The following is a 15356-nucleotide window of genomic DNA, read 5'->3' as shown; positions in this document are numbered from 1 at the left end:
AGGTACACATTTTTATGTGGCACTGTGCTAAAAAGTCAAAGTGTGGAAAAAAAATTACCATGACAATTCCCTAAACACCTCTTTATCTAGGATATGCTTTTGTGATTTGTTTTGCAAATGATGACCCAAAAGAAAGAGCTTACCTTTGCTGATTTCTGCCTATTATCTACAGCTAATTAGAGGGAACAAAACTAACACAGGTGGATTTGGACAAAAGGGACCATACAGTACTCATAAACAACTTTTAAAGTACATTTGCTGCTAATGATTCAAAGCAATATAAGAAAGGTTCTTGGGAAGAGCACAAGCTGAACAATGTCAAGATACCCTTTGCAGATAGAAATCTTTTTCATTACAGGTTAATATTATTCTCCCAACATCACTGTCACTTTCAAACACCCTCTTAATAAATGGGAGTTAAGAAAGATCTCTTTCTAGATTCTGATCTCTTCTCTGGTGAGACTGGTATTGAAGATTTTTATTTTCCAAATCACATATTATTCCCATATTACTCTCAGAGCAGAGGCACAATGTCTTATCTGCAGCACCATGAGTTATTGCACACCAACCTATTAGAAATCAGCACTTGGGAACACAAATGCACGGCTAAAATTGACAAGAACAGGCCCAAACATCTCCTATTGTGTACAAAAGAAAATTTTATCCAGCATATTTTGAACCTTTCATGAGCTGTTATCGTCTGCTACATGTTACTCACAACAAAGAGGGACAGCCCAGGGGGGCTGATGTCTCTCAATCTGGATATGTTTGCAAAGGAAGTAGAAATGTCTCCAAAGCTCCATTTGGCCTCTGCTTGGGATTTATTTATTTTTATTTGATTAAAAACAACAACAACAAACCAAAAAGGTTTTCCAATTCATCAGTTTTGACCCTCAACTATGGCTCATTTTCTAGGAGCTTTGTGAGGATTCAATATTTTGACTGTAAACATTTCTGAACTGTGCATACTATACAGAAGTTAAATGGATCTGTTCCTGGGCAATATCTATTATCAGTATTTTATACTGACCAAAAATAATGGCTCTGATTCTCATTTTATCTGAATGAACATAACCTATTTTGCTAACTGGTCTTACTCATGATTTAAATTAGCATGAAGTTACATTTATTGAGCTCAGCAGCTCCCATCACGTCTTATGCAAAACTTGACACCGATGGAGCATCAACACACTTCTTAAATTCAAGAAATGGTGAGGCAATCAAGTCATTCTCACACCTCTAATTAAAACCTTTAATTATCATAAGAAAGGTCTCACTTCACTCTCTCAAGATTCAGCACCAGATTTGGTACAGCATATTTTGATACTGTTAAGTTCTTGCTACTTCTACAAAAGCTACTACAGAACATTTCTAGTCCTTTGCAAAGATCAATAAATAATTAATACTATGACCATACAGTGAATCTATAAAATGCAATAAAGAAACAGATTGTTAGCTGTGATCTGTGATTCTCCACAGTTTTTAATTTCTCCGTTTCCTAAAATATGTATTTAATGATCTGGAGTTCACAGATTTTAAGGTCAGAAAAGACCATTTGGTCACCTGTGTTAACCTAGAAGTGTCTGTCAGTCATTTTAGTATTGTCATGATCTACTTAGTATTTAAAGCAGCAAGGATCTCTTCACCTCAGCATCTGTCCCTCCCCTGGCACAGAAAATAAATCTCCTCCAAACCAGAAGAAACTCCTCTCCTCACATACTGGTGTCAAATTGGTTCTCTCCACAGATCTGTTTTGTGCTTCCTCTCTGCACATCAGCTGCTGACATTTCTTCTTCCAAGCCCCAGGTTTGGGCAGTGGAGCAGGACTGCAGAGAGCAGCAGAAGGGCAGCAGGGAGAAAGCTCTGAGCTGCTGAACTCTTTCTGCATCTTCCTGCAGGCCTGGCTTGCACAATGATCACACTGCCAAGGTTTGGGTGGGTGGTGGCCATCACCTGTCTGTGCTGGCACTGCCCTTAATGTGAGGCAGGTCAGAACTTTCCAATGTGTAAATTTGCACTTCCCTTTTGCACCTTCTAATAATGCTACTCTAACATCAGAAGGCAAATCCACATTTAAAAGAGCACAGAAAAAATACAGTAGGGACTTCCTATTTCAACACAGTTGTCAAACAAGTCTCTGCCCTTCCAAGGAAGTGTGAAGAAGGAACCTCTCTAGTGTATCTTTCAGATCAAAGGCAAGAACCCTGCAGCACAGGGACACCGTGCATTTATCAGTTTTATTTCAAACTACACAGCCAGACAGCTATATAGTATAAACTGTTTCTGAAATAGCACTTAAGGGACCTGCTTAAACCCTTCTTGTTTTTCCTGCTTCCTCCAGGGCAGCAGGGGGATTTGACAATGAATAGCCCATCCTGGCTCCAGCTGCTGCAGTGTGTACCTGCAGCTGCAAAGACAACAAAGGACCCCGTTCTTTTCCTACAGAAGTGACTTTGCAGTTCTGAAACGTGCAACTGGTTGATGCAAGAACAAACTCCGACTGTTTTCAAGTCCCGACGTCTTGTTTACCAAACAGAACTCACACATGGGGCTGAATGGGGAGCAAATTTAATTCTCACCCAAGGAGTCTTATCAAAAGACTTCTCATCTGTGCTGGCAGATGGGTATGAGCACCATTACAGTGGGATGAATGGGAAAAGCTGGATGTACACATCAGAAAATCAGGACTCCTCCACGTGAGAGGCAATTTTCAGAAGTTGGCTAATTCAGCAGTTCTCCGTCTTTTCCTCTTTGTTGATGCATCCTGAGTTTCTCAAAAGAGAAACTGAATTTCTTTTCAGACAGGGAAACTAGGCTAAACATTCCTCAAAACTTTTTTTTCCAGTGGCTGGAAAGCTGCAACTCGTGTTTTCAAACCAGTAATTTCCCAAACATACGAGGACATCCATGAAATACATGATTAACTGCGTCTGCTTGGGCACAGTTTAGGGCTAAAAAGGAGTTGTAGGGTTTCAGATCTGCTCAAGGTAAAGGGAGAAAAGTACTGAACATGGAAAGCCGGGACCTCTGTAACCAGCAGAGAACTTTTGCTTCAGTGAAGGAAAATTTTTGAAGAAGTTCTCAAGCAGAACAGTGAGATTTACAGAATGTAAAGGCCACAATAACATTTTGTAGCCAGACTGGCAGACACAGTTCTCTCTAAAGTAAAATATCTTGGCAGTTGTTCATATTCTCATCCTCTTTTTCTCATTTTGACTTAAATCACTGCATAGTGAAAACCTACATCCAATTACTCACAAAGTATCAGATAAAGGCCTCTAAAGATGTCTCTCCTCTGATAGTTTGAGATCCCTTGTCAGTACTTGGTCTACTGCATTCTATATATGTTATCATAACTAATAGGGGCATTCAGTCCCTTAGTTATGTGTCTTATGTTTCTGTGACTCCCCAGAGGAGCATCAGGAATAATATAAACAAGAAATAGAAGTACTGGGCTGTTGGACTCGATGTCATCACACGTACCTTTAGGACCTGCTCTAAGTTCTCCAGCTTGGCTTGGAGCTGGTGTTTTCCCTTTACAGCCAAATCTCGTTCTTTGGTCACTCTGAGAAGGGTTTCTCGAAGATGGTCATAGTCTGATTTTACCTAGGAAAAAAATTAAATGGGATTACTGCCCAAAACCCTAATAAATGAAGGGGAAAACTCTGTCTGACACAAATATTTCTCCACGTTAAAATGAAGAAAGGAAAAAGAGTTCAAAGAGAATAGGAAAGAAGCACAAAAAACCCAAAAGGGAATGTTCATATACATGTATGCATGAAACATTTTCTTTCAACAGGGACTACAATCTGGCAACCAAAGTGTACTTATGCATAAGTCATGTAAATTTAAATAAATATACTACACAAGGCCCAAAATGAATGACAATCAAAACATTTCTACATTCTCTGGATCTCAGAGGCATCAGAGATGGGTGTGCTATAAAAAGAGACAGAGATCTAACACATATATATAAATATAACTCACATGTACCTTTTTTTTTGGACTCTTTTTTAGTGTGAACAGATTTCAGAATAAACTCAAATATACATGATCAACCTGTGTTAACACTTGAAATCAATATCTCTACGATTCAAAAAGAGGTGTTCTTCTGCAACAAACCCACTGTTCTCCCTTAAAATATTTCCATACCAAAGGTATGTAAAGGATCAGATACTCATAAAGTAGGATTTGTTTTATGATTTAAATTACTTGGTGCTATCCTAACCATTTTAGTATGATCCAGCCTTTTTATACAGGATTTTGTGAATCATCAGTGATGGTGACCACTTCATAAACACACACAGAAAACAAGAAAATATATTGAATTACTTTATCCTGCCAGGGAAAAGCTCTTTCTTCAAATCAGCTGAAAATTTGATTTCTTATCCCTGATCATTTTATGACTTTGAGACATGTATTGATGTATAACAACAGAATTCTTACAGCTTGTGTTTTATCAGAAATCGCAATTTTTACATTCAGGATGAAAACCCAGCAGAAATAAACACGTGGGTGAAAAAAAATACCTTATATTCCTGTACTATTTCCACTTCCCTGCAATGCTGATAGGAGGTAAGAAAGCAAAAGACAGAGCACTAATATTTTCAGTGAGCAGCGTTGCCAGAATCATCTGTTCTCCTTTGTTGCTGCAACACTGCACTGAAGCAGAAACAGGGTTGGCAGAGTCACTGGCCAAGGCAAGGCAAACCAGCACAGTGGGCTGGCTCAGGCTCTAACCTAAACTCCAGTTTAGGAAGTGACAAGTTCCTCTGAGTTTTATTTTTTTTTTCAATCTAATCACTGTAATTTTTTTATTATTATTCTTTTTAAGGAATGAGTGGCATTAAGCAATCTCTGCCGTGGATATCTGCTGGACATTTTCTAAAGGTATGTTTTGGAAGCTGATTCAGCCTTTTTTATTTGCCTTCTGGCACTCTCCAGTTTGTTAACTTGCAAATTTTGCCATGGACCAAACAATCTAAATGGTTGCAGCCAGCCCTCGTATTCAGCTTTGCAGCAGGGCTCTTTGGAGTGCAGTGGACTAGAAAAAAAGAGAGGAAAATGGAACAAATCATGTTTTCCACAAGAACTGATGCAATTATTGTCAACCTCAGGATTTTTTTTTTCTGTGCACAGATTTTTCTTTTCCTCTCCCCTCTTTCTAACTAAGGAAACTATTAAACAATGGATTTTCAGGATCTTATTAACTTCCTGCATCCTTTTTATTGTATTCCTTTGCTCAGATCAGTCAGTGTATATTGTTGAAGAATAATGGAGTGAAAAAAGAAACAATGAGGTATCAGTATTAATGATGTAATTTTGTTTCTGTTTGTGATTCTCAGTTAATTTACTGAGGATTAATGAAGTACAATATTTTGAACAAGTTTCAAGAAAAGGTTGTTTTCCTCAGGCTTCAGTTTTCCCTGTCTCCAAAACAATTCATACAACTGACCACCTTTGAAAAGAATTTTATAAAACTTACTAGTCATCATATTGTGAATAATTTTGGGGAGCTGGTGAGCAGGGTACCTTTCTGCTCTGTGCTTTTCCCTGCTGGTAGGGAAGGGGCCATCAGAACAAACAGTACTTATCAGGCTGCTGATGGAGCTTGGGAAAGAGATGGATTAGAGACAGGAAGACCTGCAGATATTTTACACATCTCAGGATCTTTCATTTAGGATCCCAAAGTTTAGGAACACACAAATGGTTCTGATACCTTCTTTCTCTTTTGGCAACTCAGCTTTTGAACAAGGTTCTGTGTCTGTTTGAATTTTGTGGATTGGAAAGAACAGAATCAAATCTACCAAACACCTGATAATTACTCTTGTTACTTCCAGAAACTCTGATATCTTTTAATGTTTCTACAGGACAGTCCTGCCAGGACGTTCTCATCTGAAGATCGTGTGTCACGTAAAATGCTGTGATATACACATTTATATAATCCATAAAGCATCACAAAACTTGACAAGACTATAATTTTTTCCTTTTTTTTTTTTAGACAACATTTGTTCTAGAATGTGAATTTAATGCTCTCTCCATGCAGGCTGTTTAAGAACATATGGGATATACATGAACTTGAATTACTCACAGAGCGTATCAAAACATCAATGTTCCCAGTGGCAAAAACAGTTGACCTAAATAGAGTGCCATCAGAAACAGCTCTAATTTCATGACAGAAACAGGGAACATTTTGATCTGTGATGTTTCTCTGTTCAATGCATCAACCAATTTAATTTGCATCCCGGCTCTTCACACTTACTAAATGTGCCCTCGTTGGAGTCAGTGGTGAAGGCCAGGACATTGCACTCCCTGAACACTCAAACAGACACTAGTTATTGAAAACCAGAACATTTCCATGAACCAGCAGTTCATTTTGTTGGTGGAAAGCTCCATCAGCCTTCTAACCCACCATGTGCCTTTATTCTGGGCATTAGAGACCTGCCAGTTTCTCAACCCACTGGCACTGTTCAGAAAATATTCCTGAGAAATAACCACGAGAAGGGGATGATTTCAGGTATGGTGGAAATAAATTCTGAATGTATGATGCCTATTCTATTTTTACATCAAAACACTAACCCATCTCCATTCTTATGAACAGGAGAACAAGTCAGAGCCCAGTGCCACAGCACTCCTAAGGGCACAAAACCTTTTCACAGGTCCTCCACCATGGAGTGAAGGAGCACCAGGGTGGAATACCATTTTGTTTCACTTAGCAGAGTACCAAAACCAAACCATGTAAATTAGGTACAATTTTAGCTTTGTTTGGTGGTTTTATAGGTAGCCAGCCTAATACTTACTCCTTTCTACAGTCAAATTTCAGCAAGTACATTGTGCAAAAATGAGCAGTAGCTTTGTCTGTGCTGCATAACAGAATGTATAAACACTCCTCCAGCCCCATTTGCTTGGATAAAGTTGGCCTGTTTTTCAGGCCAGCTCTCAAGGGTGAAAAAGAATAAATTAATTTAGGCAGGTTTTCCCCTTCAGGGCTAAGCCCTAACTCTGTTAGAATTCTGCTCCAACCTCCACATCCAGAGCTGTATAGTTTCACACATTCTGAATGGTAAAATGTAATCTAAACTGCACAGTCTATCCTCAACCTCATTGTGTGTGGTAAAAATACCCTCAGAAAAGCTGTTATGCAAGAAGGAAAACAGAAGGTTTGTTAATGCTCAGGGTACACTGCTAAGATTACATGTTGTTAGAATTGTTAAAAGTGAGATTGTCCTCTTAAAACAAGTTTTTGATTGCATTGAGGTGACAATAGGTTAGCAGGTATCCAGAATTGTTGCACTGTGCCTTTCACAGTGTTTAACACATGTGAAGAAACCATCACCCACAGTATAATAAATCCTGACATGACAAAAGATAATTTAGTGGCTAATGTGTCAAAGGTTGACATTTTACCTTTATATTTTAAATGGGTTTCATTAGATTTTTTCCATGTACCTCAAGCTTTTCACTATAGTTAAAGACTACAGTGAAAATGCATAATAAAGCATTATCAACTATGTAGTTCTGCACTTGCTGATAATAAGAGAACTAACATTTTGAGTGTCATCAAGGTACTGAGCCTCCATTGCATTAATGCTGTGCATTATTCTGTCTCAGTTAGGTTATAAAATTGCCCAAGTGAGACTTTATCTCATGTGCCTCGTGAAGAGCAAAGGTAATGTGTAAACAACAATAAAGAGAAGAGAAACACATCAGGAGAGGGGGGAAATTGTAGGCAGATGGATGAATAAAATTAAGTGATGCTATGATACACATGGCTTCCTCCTACCACAAAGTGCTATAACTCTGCCTTTTTATATAAAAACAATTCAAATTTGTCAGCAATAGGAAATGTCAGGTTGCGTTCCAGACCAGGCGCTACACGTAAAATGTGGCCTAAATGCACATTTTAAATGGGCTAAATGCACAGCCATCCCTAAATTTGGGTGATTTGCATGGCCTCAGGGACCTCACCAGACCTCCTCTGGCTTGGAAATCCAGCAGTGGGCTGCTCAGAAACCAAAGAGTGCAGCGACCACTGGTTTGCCAGCTCCGAGGATGGGCTTTCATCAGAGCCCCTGTGAGTAACAGCTCTGGTGATATGAATGAGGTTGCCCAGCAACTCACTTAAGCCCTGTAGAAATCCCAGATTGGAGTTTTATTTTTAGCTAAATGTGGCCCTGTAAAGTGGCTGGTTTCTGGTGTTTCTTCCCCTGAATGCGTGTGTGGGGAGCTGAGGCACGTCGGCCTCCCCTCCCTCCCGTGCTGAATTGGCCATAAACACAACCACACTGCAGTCACAAAGAGGTTTTTCAGTCCATAATAGGCACAAATATTAAAATAGTTTTTCTATCAGGGTCTGGAATAGCTGAGGCTGTGCCATGTCCACGCCACAGAGGAAATGCTGCCAAACAGAGTTTTGGGTGTTTGCTGCCGGACAAGAGCTTTTCAACGTTTTACTGAGAAATTATAAACTGCAAATTTAAAATGCAGAAGGGTAGGTGAAAAAAACCCACCAACTAACAGACAGAAATTTTTTAGGAAAAGCAGAGAATTTTTCACCAAGTCTCGCCAGATTCCCCAGAAAAGTCTTTTATCAAAGCCTGATCCCAATTTACAATACTAAGAAAACATGACTCAGAGGAATGATGTACCTCTCTAAAGTCTATCAGTGTCTCGAATGTTCACTTGAAAATCAAATTTGTTCATAAAGTAATTTTTTTGTAATATATTTTAATCAAATTTTTTTTCACATTGTCGTGCAGAAGCAAGGAAATCAGGAAAAAAAATGACTTGTATCCTCTCTGCAGCCTGATTTCTGTGACAAAGGACTGTCTGAGCCCTGTGCTCGTGGGGTTACCTGGTCATATTGCAGTGCTTTGTGGGACACACTTGCATACTGAAGGCTCAGGCGATCCTTTTCTTGCACAGCATCTTTCAGTTTATTTTCCTAAAACAGAAGCAAAGAGTGTTACAGACCATTTGTCTCCATTACAGTACATCCTATTAAGTGCTTAAGGAAGCAGTGTTTTTGCATTATTTGGTATTAACAAACTATTAAGAGCAATGTGAGGCACAGAGCCAAAGGCACTGAAGGTGCAGAAGCAGCAGATTAACTTGCAATTCCAGTCAGCTCTACCATAAACCCACATGTTTTTAGGAGATGATCTGATTAAAGATGTGCAAGCAAAGAGAAATGACCTGGCTCACAGGCCTGGTACCTACCAAAATAACAATAAAAAAAAAATCTCTGTGGATGTAACAGAGAGCTCAGACCTGGCTGTCTCACCTCACTTCCAGCTGGGAAGGGAAAGAGCCTTGACTCCCAGAAAGAAAGAAGTGCAGTCAAATTTGGGTGTTCAGAAGGCATTTTGAGGGCAAAACCCAACAACTGGAATGTATGCTCATGTACACATTATTATATTCACATATTTCACTTTACTTTTAATATGTATCTATTCATAATACGTGTATATACAGATTCTAATACAAATGCTTAGAATTAGGGTGGAGCATCTCTGTACTACAGTGACAGACAAACCACAAGAGCAGATGGAAGTCAAAAAGTAAGTCACTTATGCTTAAAGAACAAGGTATTAACTACAGCCTCAGGAATGGACTTTTATGTATTGAGACAATAAATAAGCAGGAGAAGAGGAACAGTAAATAAAACTCAAACATAAAGTTAAAAGGTCAGACTAGAAGGGTGGAAGTGCTTACCAGGTCACACAAAGCAAAACAGATGCAGCTCAGGAAAAACCAGCAGCATCCTCTGATATTTGTGACTATTTCATTGCTGCACAAGTTCACAGAGGTGGCTGTCAGAGATTCAATCTTAAATTCCTTATGAAAGTTGCAATGAGTCATGGGCAATCTGTAATCTTTCCATTCTACAGTGGGCATTATACATTGTCTTCTGAAAACATTGGTTATATTTCCCAAAAAATTACATTAAGGTGGGCAAAAGTTGGCTCATTTCTGAGTGATTTGAAATAATGTATGATTTTGCATCACTAAAATCCACACTGTCAGCAGATCTCTCTGCTAATTCTGCTGAGGTCTTAAGAAAATCTATTCAAGTAATGCTTTATCACAGTTTGCCTTTAAAATCCTCAATATGAAAAAAAAATTAAATTGCCAACCAATGTAACCACTAAAAATAGGAATTTCAAGATTCTGCTATTAAATGTTTTTCATGCTACCTGAAACCAAAAACTTGCTATTTTAAGCATATCTTTCTTAAACCAATTTCAAAACTCTCTGCATGCAAGGTACACATCTGGAACGGAAAATAGCCTTTTCAAGGAACAAAAGTTGTTAAACTGTTTATCTAAATTGTTTCCTAAGCATCAGAACTAGTGAAGCTTACAGATTTCTGCCTAATGGTTACTTGACTAATATCTGAGCAGGTGTGACACTCAAATCTGACTGAAGTTAAGCACTGGGTTCAAAATTTATAGAGTCAGCTAAACAGGGAGTTACGATCATGTGAATAACTTTTTTTCTATAGGAAAATGACATCACATGTCAGGTTTATAAAACATTCACAGCGAAAAGGCCGTGCTGAGTAACAGTGATTTTAACACATCACTTAATTCCACAGAAGCTACTGCAGGTCTGCCCACACCTGGAATGCCAGTCTTATCCTTAATTTGATCATAAACGAAGCATAGTGAAAATTAGTGCAGCTCAAGTAATGCCATGGTACAGCAGCATCGTGGTCCAGCACCAGAACATCTCAGCAGCTGGGGGAAGCTGTTCTCTTGACTAAATGGTGCTGCTGCACTAAAGATGACAAATTGCAGAATATTCAGCCTCCTGATGCAGATACACCTCTCATCTCACACAGGAGGAGCTCAGCAATTATCATTTCTCGAGACTGTTTGTTCAGGGTGCAATTAAAAGTGGCCATCCCGTGAGATGCCAGACACTCCTGAGGGCCACAAGCAGGAGAATTCCTTAGCTCACGCCTCGGATTTTCAAAGGTGGGAATCAAATCAGTAAATATTTTTATAACATCAACAAGCTGCACAGAACAGTTCCTTGGATATGCAAATAAATCCTTGTGTCCTGTGGATGGCTAAAAGTCACTTGTATGTCTGGTGTGTCTGTTCTGCACGCCACAAGGTGAAAACAAGCTTCACCACCTGCTCTGAAACCCTTAAAACTGCAGGTTTTTGTCAAGCCACATTTGAATTTGACTCTAATGGATCAATTTGCAATTGCTACAAATCAATCCTGTTCAGCTGACTTTAATGGGGGACAAGCAGTAATGAGGTACCAGGTTTTAATAATGTTATTAGAAGGAATTTCGGCCGAAATGGAGGGGTGAGGAGGTGAAAGGAGAGGAGGAGTAATTGATGGCAACCCAGACCAGCATTTTTCACACTCTACTTAAATTCTCCAGCATGGAAAACAGTTTATGAGTGATAACACAACAACTGGGCTGGCTGCTAGTCTCACCTGAAGAAAATACATTTTATCATGTTATTTGCCAGAATGAATACAACTAGGGCAGTAACTATCCCAGTTTCACTGGTCCCTAGTTATAAGCCTATTTCTTTTCACTTATATCTCTGTTCATCACAGTGGCAATTTCTCTCAGCATCCTTTTGCATTTACCAGGATAAAGCCCACCCATATTCCCCACTCCAACTAAATCCATAGAGATGAAGAATCACCTGAAACAGGAGCAAGAATTACTGGAACACTTCTAGCCTAAGAAATACAAGACAGAAAGCCAGCAACTGAGTGCAAAACCTAGGTGCAAGATTTCCACTTGCAATAAGGATTTGTAACAAGTATTTGTATTTATCATCAGTGTGTTTGGAAGTGACCAGTATATCTAAAAATATTTAGATTGCTTTCTCTCAGAAAAAAAACCCCTCAAAACATTAAGGAACAAAGAATAAATGACTCAGATTTTGGAACAATAACAGGTGGCAAAAGCCAGAAACTGAGCCAAAGTCTCGCAGATTTTAGCCAAGTTCCTTCACTGAGCCAGGTCTTCTGGAAATGATCCAGGTCACAATTATTGGCAGCTCAGAAATATTAGTTTTAATTAGCTGAGTCGAGTCATCTCTGAGCAGCAGTGAAGCTCTGCAGCTGGGACTGTGAGAGGAGAGTCCTGGGAGATGCAGCTGTGGCAGTTCAGCTCCTGCACAGAGGTACCAGCCGTGTGTCCCGGGCAGAACCCACGGGGTGGGGAACTGGAGCAGCACACACTGCTGCCTGAGGGGTTTCTGTGCCCTGCACACAAACAGCACTTCAGCAAACACTTGTGTTCTCTCTCAAAACTCCTCATCACCAGTTTCCCCGGGGTTGAATGTTTCCAGACGCCGGAATCACTTTTCAGGCACATTTTTATTACACGTACTTTTATTATACATCTCCTCCCTCACCATCTCCCCTTCTTCCTGTGAAACATCACCTGATTTCTGCAGAGGAGGCATCACTGTAGTTCATGATTTTCTGTCTGATTCACTGACTTCAGTGATTTGGTCCCTTAACAATAACTGCCTCAATATTGTCCAGATTAGTTAAATATAAAACTTCAATAAAAAAAGACCAAAGTTAATCCCAGCTACCCCAGAACTAAACTCCACTCAACAAGCAATTCATATATTAGAGAAAGAGAATCGAAGTCATGTAGAGGAGCATCCTGGGATGGAGTTTTCTTCTTGGTAAGTGGTACAGTGCTGTGTTGTGGTTTAAGATTGAGAATAGTGTTGATGACACACTGATGTTTTAGTTATTGATAAGTATTGCTTAATTAAATCAAGGACTTTTCAGTTCCTCATGCTCTGCCAGTGAGGAGGTGCACAAGAAGCTGGGAGGGAGCATGGCCAGGACAGCTGACTCAAAATGTCACAAACAGCATAGAAACTCAGGGGAGTTGGCCAGGTTGGATCCCAAAGGAGTTTTGAAACTTCAAAGACATTTTAAGGGATACAGAAGCCTATTGAAAATCCCATCTTCCTGCACACGAAGGCTACACTTCCTCAAGATGAAATAAATAAGAGTATTTTTCCATTCTCTCCCCTTTGCTTGACAGCAAGCACTGAATGCATTAACAACAGGGCAACACTTCTCACTTGAGCTCTTCCAACTGCCAATTCCAAACAGAACCTCCAAGTGAACAGGGAGAAGAGGTCAGCAAATACAAGGGGCAGCCCTCACCCCCACAGATGTGCTGCCAATAGCCTGGGAATGTGCTGCTTCCTCCAGCATGCCCGGGAATGCCAGGGATCCTCTGCTACAGATTCCCCACTCTCACTTTAATGACTCCACCAGATTCCAAAGGGAACATTTAAAGAGGCACCACTCGAATGTTGCCTGGACCTGAGAGGAAATTTTGTGGGATTTCACAATTTGTTTTGGAACTTGCCATGATGGAGATTGTTAAACTTCCTGATAATAAACCAGCATCAGTCCAAAAAGTAAACCTGTGGAAAGCATTACCATGCACTCTTCCCCCATCCTTTCTATTTTTTATACAAATAGCTTTTGACTTCCTAATGCAAATTTAATGAGAGTTTTGTCCTTTTTTCTCCCTGCTGCCCTCTCTCCTCAGTTCTTCATTTATTCACTGCGTGTAACAATTCTGACAATATAATTGTGCCTAAGAAGCAACATTTCACTGGAGTCAAATGAGGTCTACCATTTAACCTGTGTAAATCAATCCACTGCAGCTGTTAATAAAGACAAGTAGAGTGGAGATTAAGACTCATCCAGCCAGTTAGTCCAAGACACAGTATAAAGGCAAATGCTGACCAAATGTTAACAGACTACAGTGCAAGTGGAAAGGAAAGAGCATTTCATCCTTCCAAAAAGGCTTCTTGCCAGTCTCCAGAGGCTTGACACTGACAAGTCTGTCACCCCCCTTTGCCATGATGTTGCTACACAATGCTCATTAAAAAAAAAAAAAAAAAAAAAAAGGATAATCAAGGGCTTGAAGCAATTTAATAATTAGCCTTGAATGCATCCCAAAATCTTACAGAGAAATGAATCTGGAAAATTAACTATAAGACAATAAGCGATAGAAGCTGGACGTAGAACATTTTCCCCCAGACAAAAAATGAAGGTATTGTCACAGATTAGCATCAACAAGCTACAGAACAAACCAAACCCAAACTTTTTCTAATGTACAGAGGCAGAAGTTGCACAGAGCTCAGACTGCTCCTGCTTAAGCTTTTCAGTCAAACACAAGAAGCATAAAGGGTACTTACATATATTACATATGTGGTGCCATCAATCACGCTGCATTCATGTCAGGACCACAAGCAGCATAATTTGCAAAAGGAATCTGAAATGTCTTGAGCATGTCAGACAAAACTCCACACAGCAAGGATGTTTCCTGCTGGATGTAAGGAATGCTTCAGGCATTCTCAGCTCAGACAGGTATTTTGATTTAAGAAAACAACACTAAGGCTGATCTTTTCAGAATCTGCAAAGTAAACTGAATCAGAAAATTGACAGCCCTCCCAAATGTGTATCAACACCAGCAGCCCTGCAGCGGGCTCAAAAAACACCCAAACAACCTGGTTTTTAAGGGGTGCCCAAAGCACTGCCCGGACTTAAAGGCTCACACACCAGTACATATTTCACAGAACATGAGACTATTAATAAAGAGACAGCCATGAAAAATTAAGCATTATTAAAAATAAATCGTGTTACCTTATATATAAGTTGCATCTTTTTAAGTGCAGAAATGAAGGCAAAAATGTGTGTTCCTAACAGAACAAAAGTAAAAAATTCTCCTACGGATATGAGGACTGACTGAAAAAATTCAGGGGAGGAGGATGAGTTTGGTAGATTTAATACAATCTGACACCACTGTCTGGGTAACAAGGTTCTATATTGCCTGGAGAAAGGCATCTGTTGCCCTGTGTGCTAGTTTGCTCATCCATCAATTATTTTTGTTTTAAAAAAAATGTTATACACTATTCATTTATTTGCAGCTCTTTTTCTCTGAGATTTATTTCTGCCAGTACCTGGAATGACTGCACTGGAACACTCTGATCATACCCCCCTGTGATAGTTCTCTGTTTTGATGGCACATGAATAGAATTAATCCAAGAGCAAAGTGAAAACCTGTAGTCTACAGGTACTTAAAAAGAAAAAAAAATGAAGAATCTTCTGATCTTTTCTCGTGTATTTTTTTTGCCCCATCAATGACTCACTTCGAAGGTCGGGTTCATCACCACCAATTCACTTTTTCTCTTCTTCTAAGAGTTGCATTTAAAAGGCAAAGCTGACTCATCCTCAATAGTACACAGCACAACTGCTGCAGGACCTCACCCTGGCCAAGCCAACAGAGCTGGGCTGAGGCACAGCCTGTGCAACAAAGTGCCAGTAAAACC

General features: G+C 39.6%; 1 protein-coding gene across 15 annotated transcripts in view; it reads right to left on the bottom strand.

Annotated features, from left to right (window-relative positions):
* RIMBP2 (RIMS binding protein 2) overlaps positions 1-15356 on the bottom strand; it is a 95977-nt gene that overhangs the window by 49191 nt on the left and 31430 nt on the right. For 12 of the 15 annotated variants that reach the window (XM_027652276.1, XM_027652279.1, XM_027652287.1 and 9 more), the window contains exon 1: positions 3484-3586. The gene's annotated coding sequence lies outside the window, so the exon portion shown is untranslated. Of the gene's footprint in view, positions 1-3483; positions 3607-8854; positions 8945-14222; positions 14242-15356 lie in introns of those variants that run through there. The other 3 variants (XM_027652291.1, XM_027652284.1, XM_027652285.1) reach the window with 2 other exon arrangements.

Source organism: Corapipo altera, unplaced genomic scaffold, assembly GCF_003945725.1.
Source record: "Corapipo altera isolate COAL_440 unplaced genomic scaffold, ASM394572v1 67, whole genome shotgun sequence".
NCBI classification, from domain to species: domain Eukaryota; kingdom Metazoa; phylum Chordata; class Aves; order Passeriformes; family Pipridae; genus Corapipo; species Corapipo altera.
Note: the sequence above shows the minus strand (reverse complement) of the source record. Positions and strands in the feature narration are given on the sequence as shown.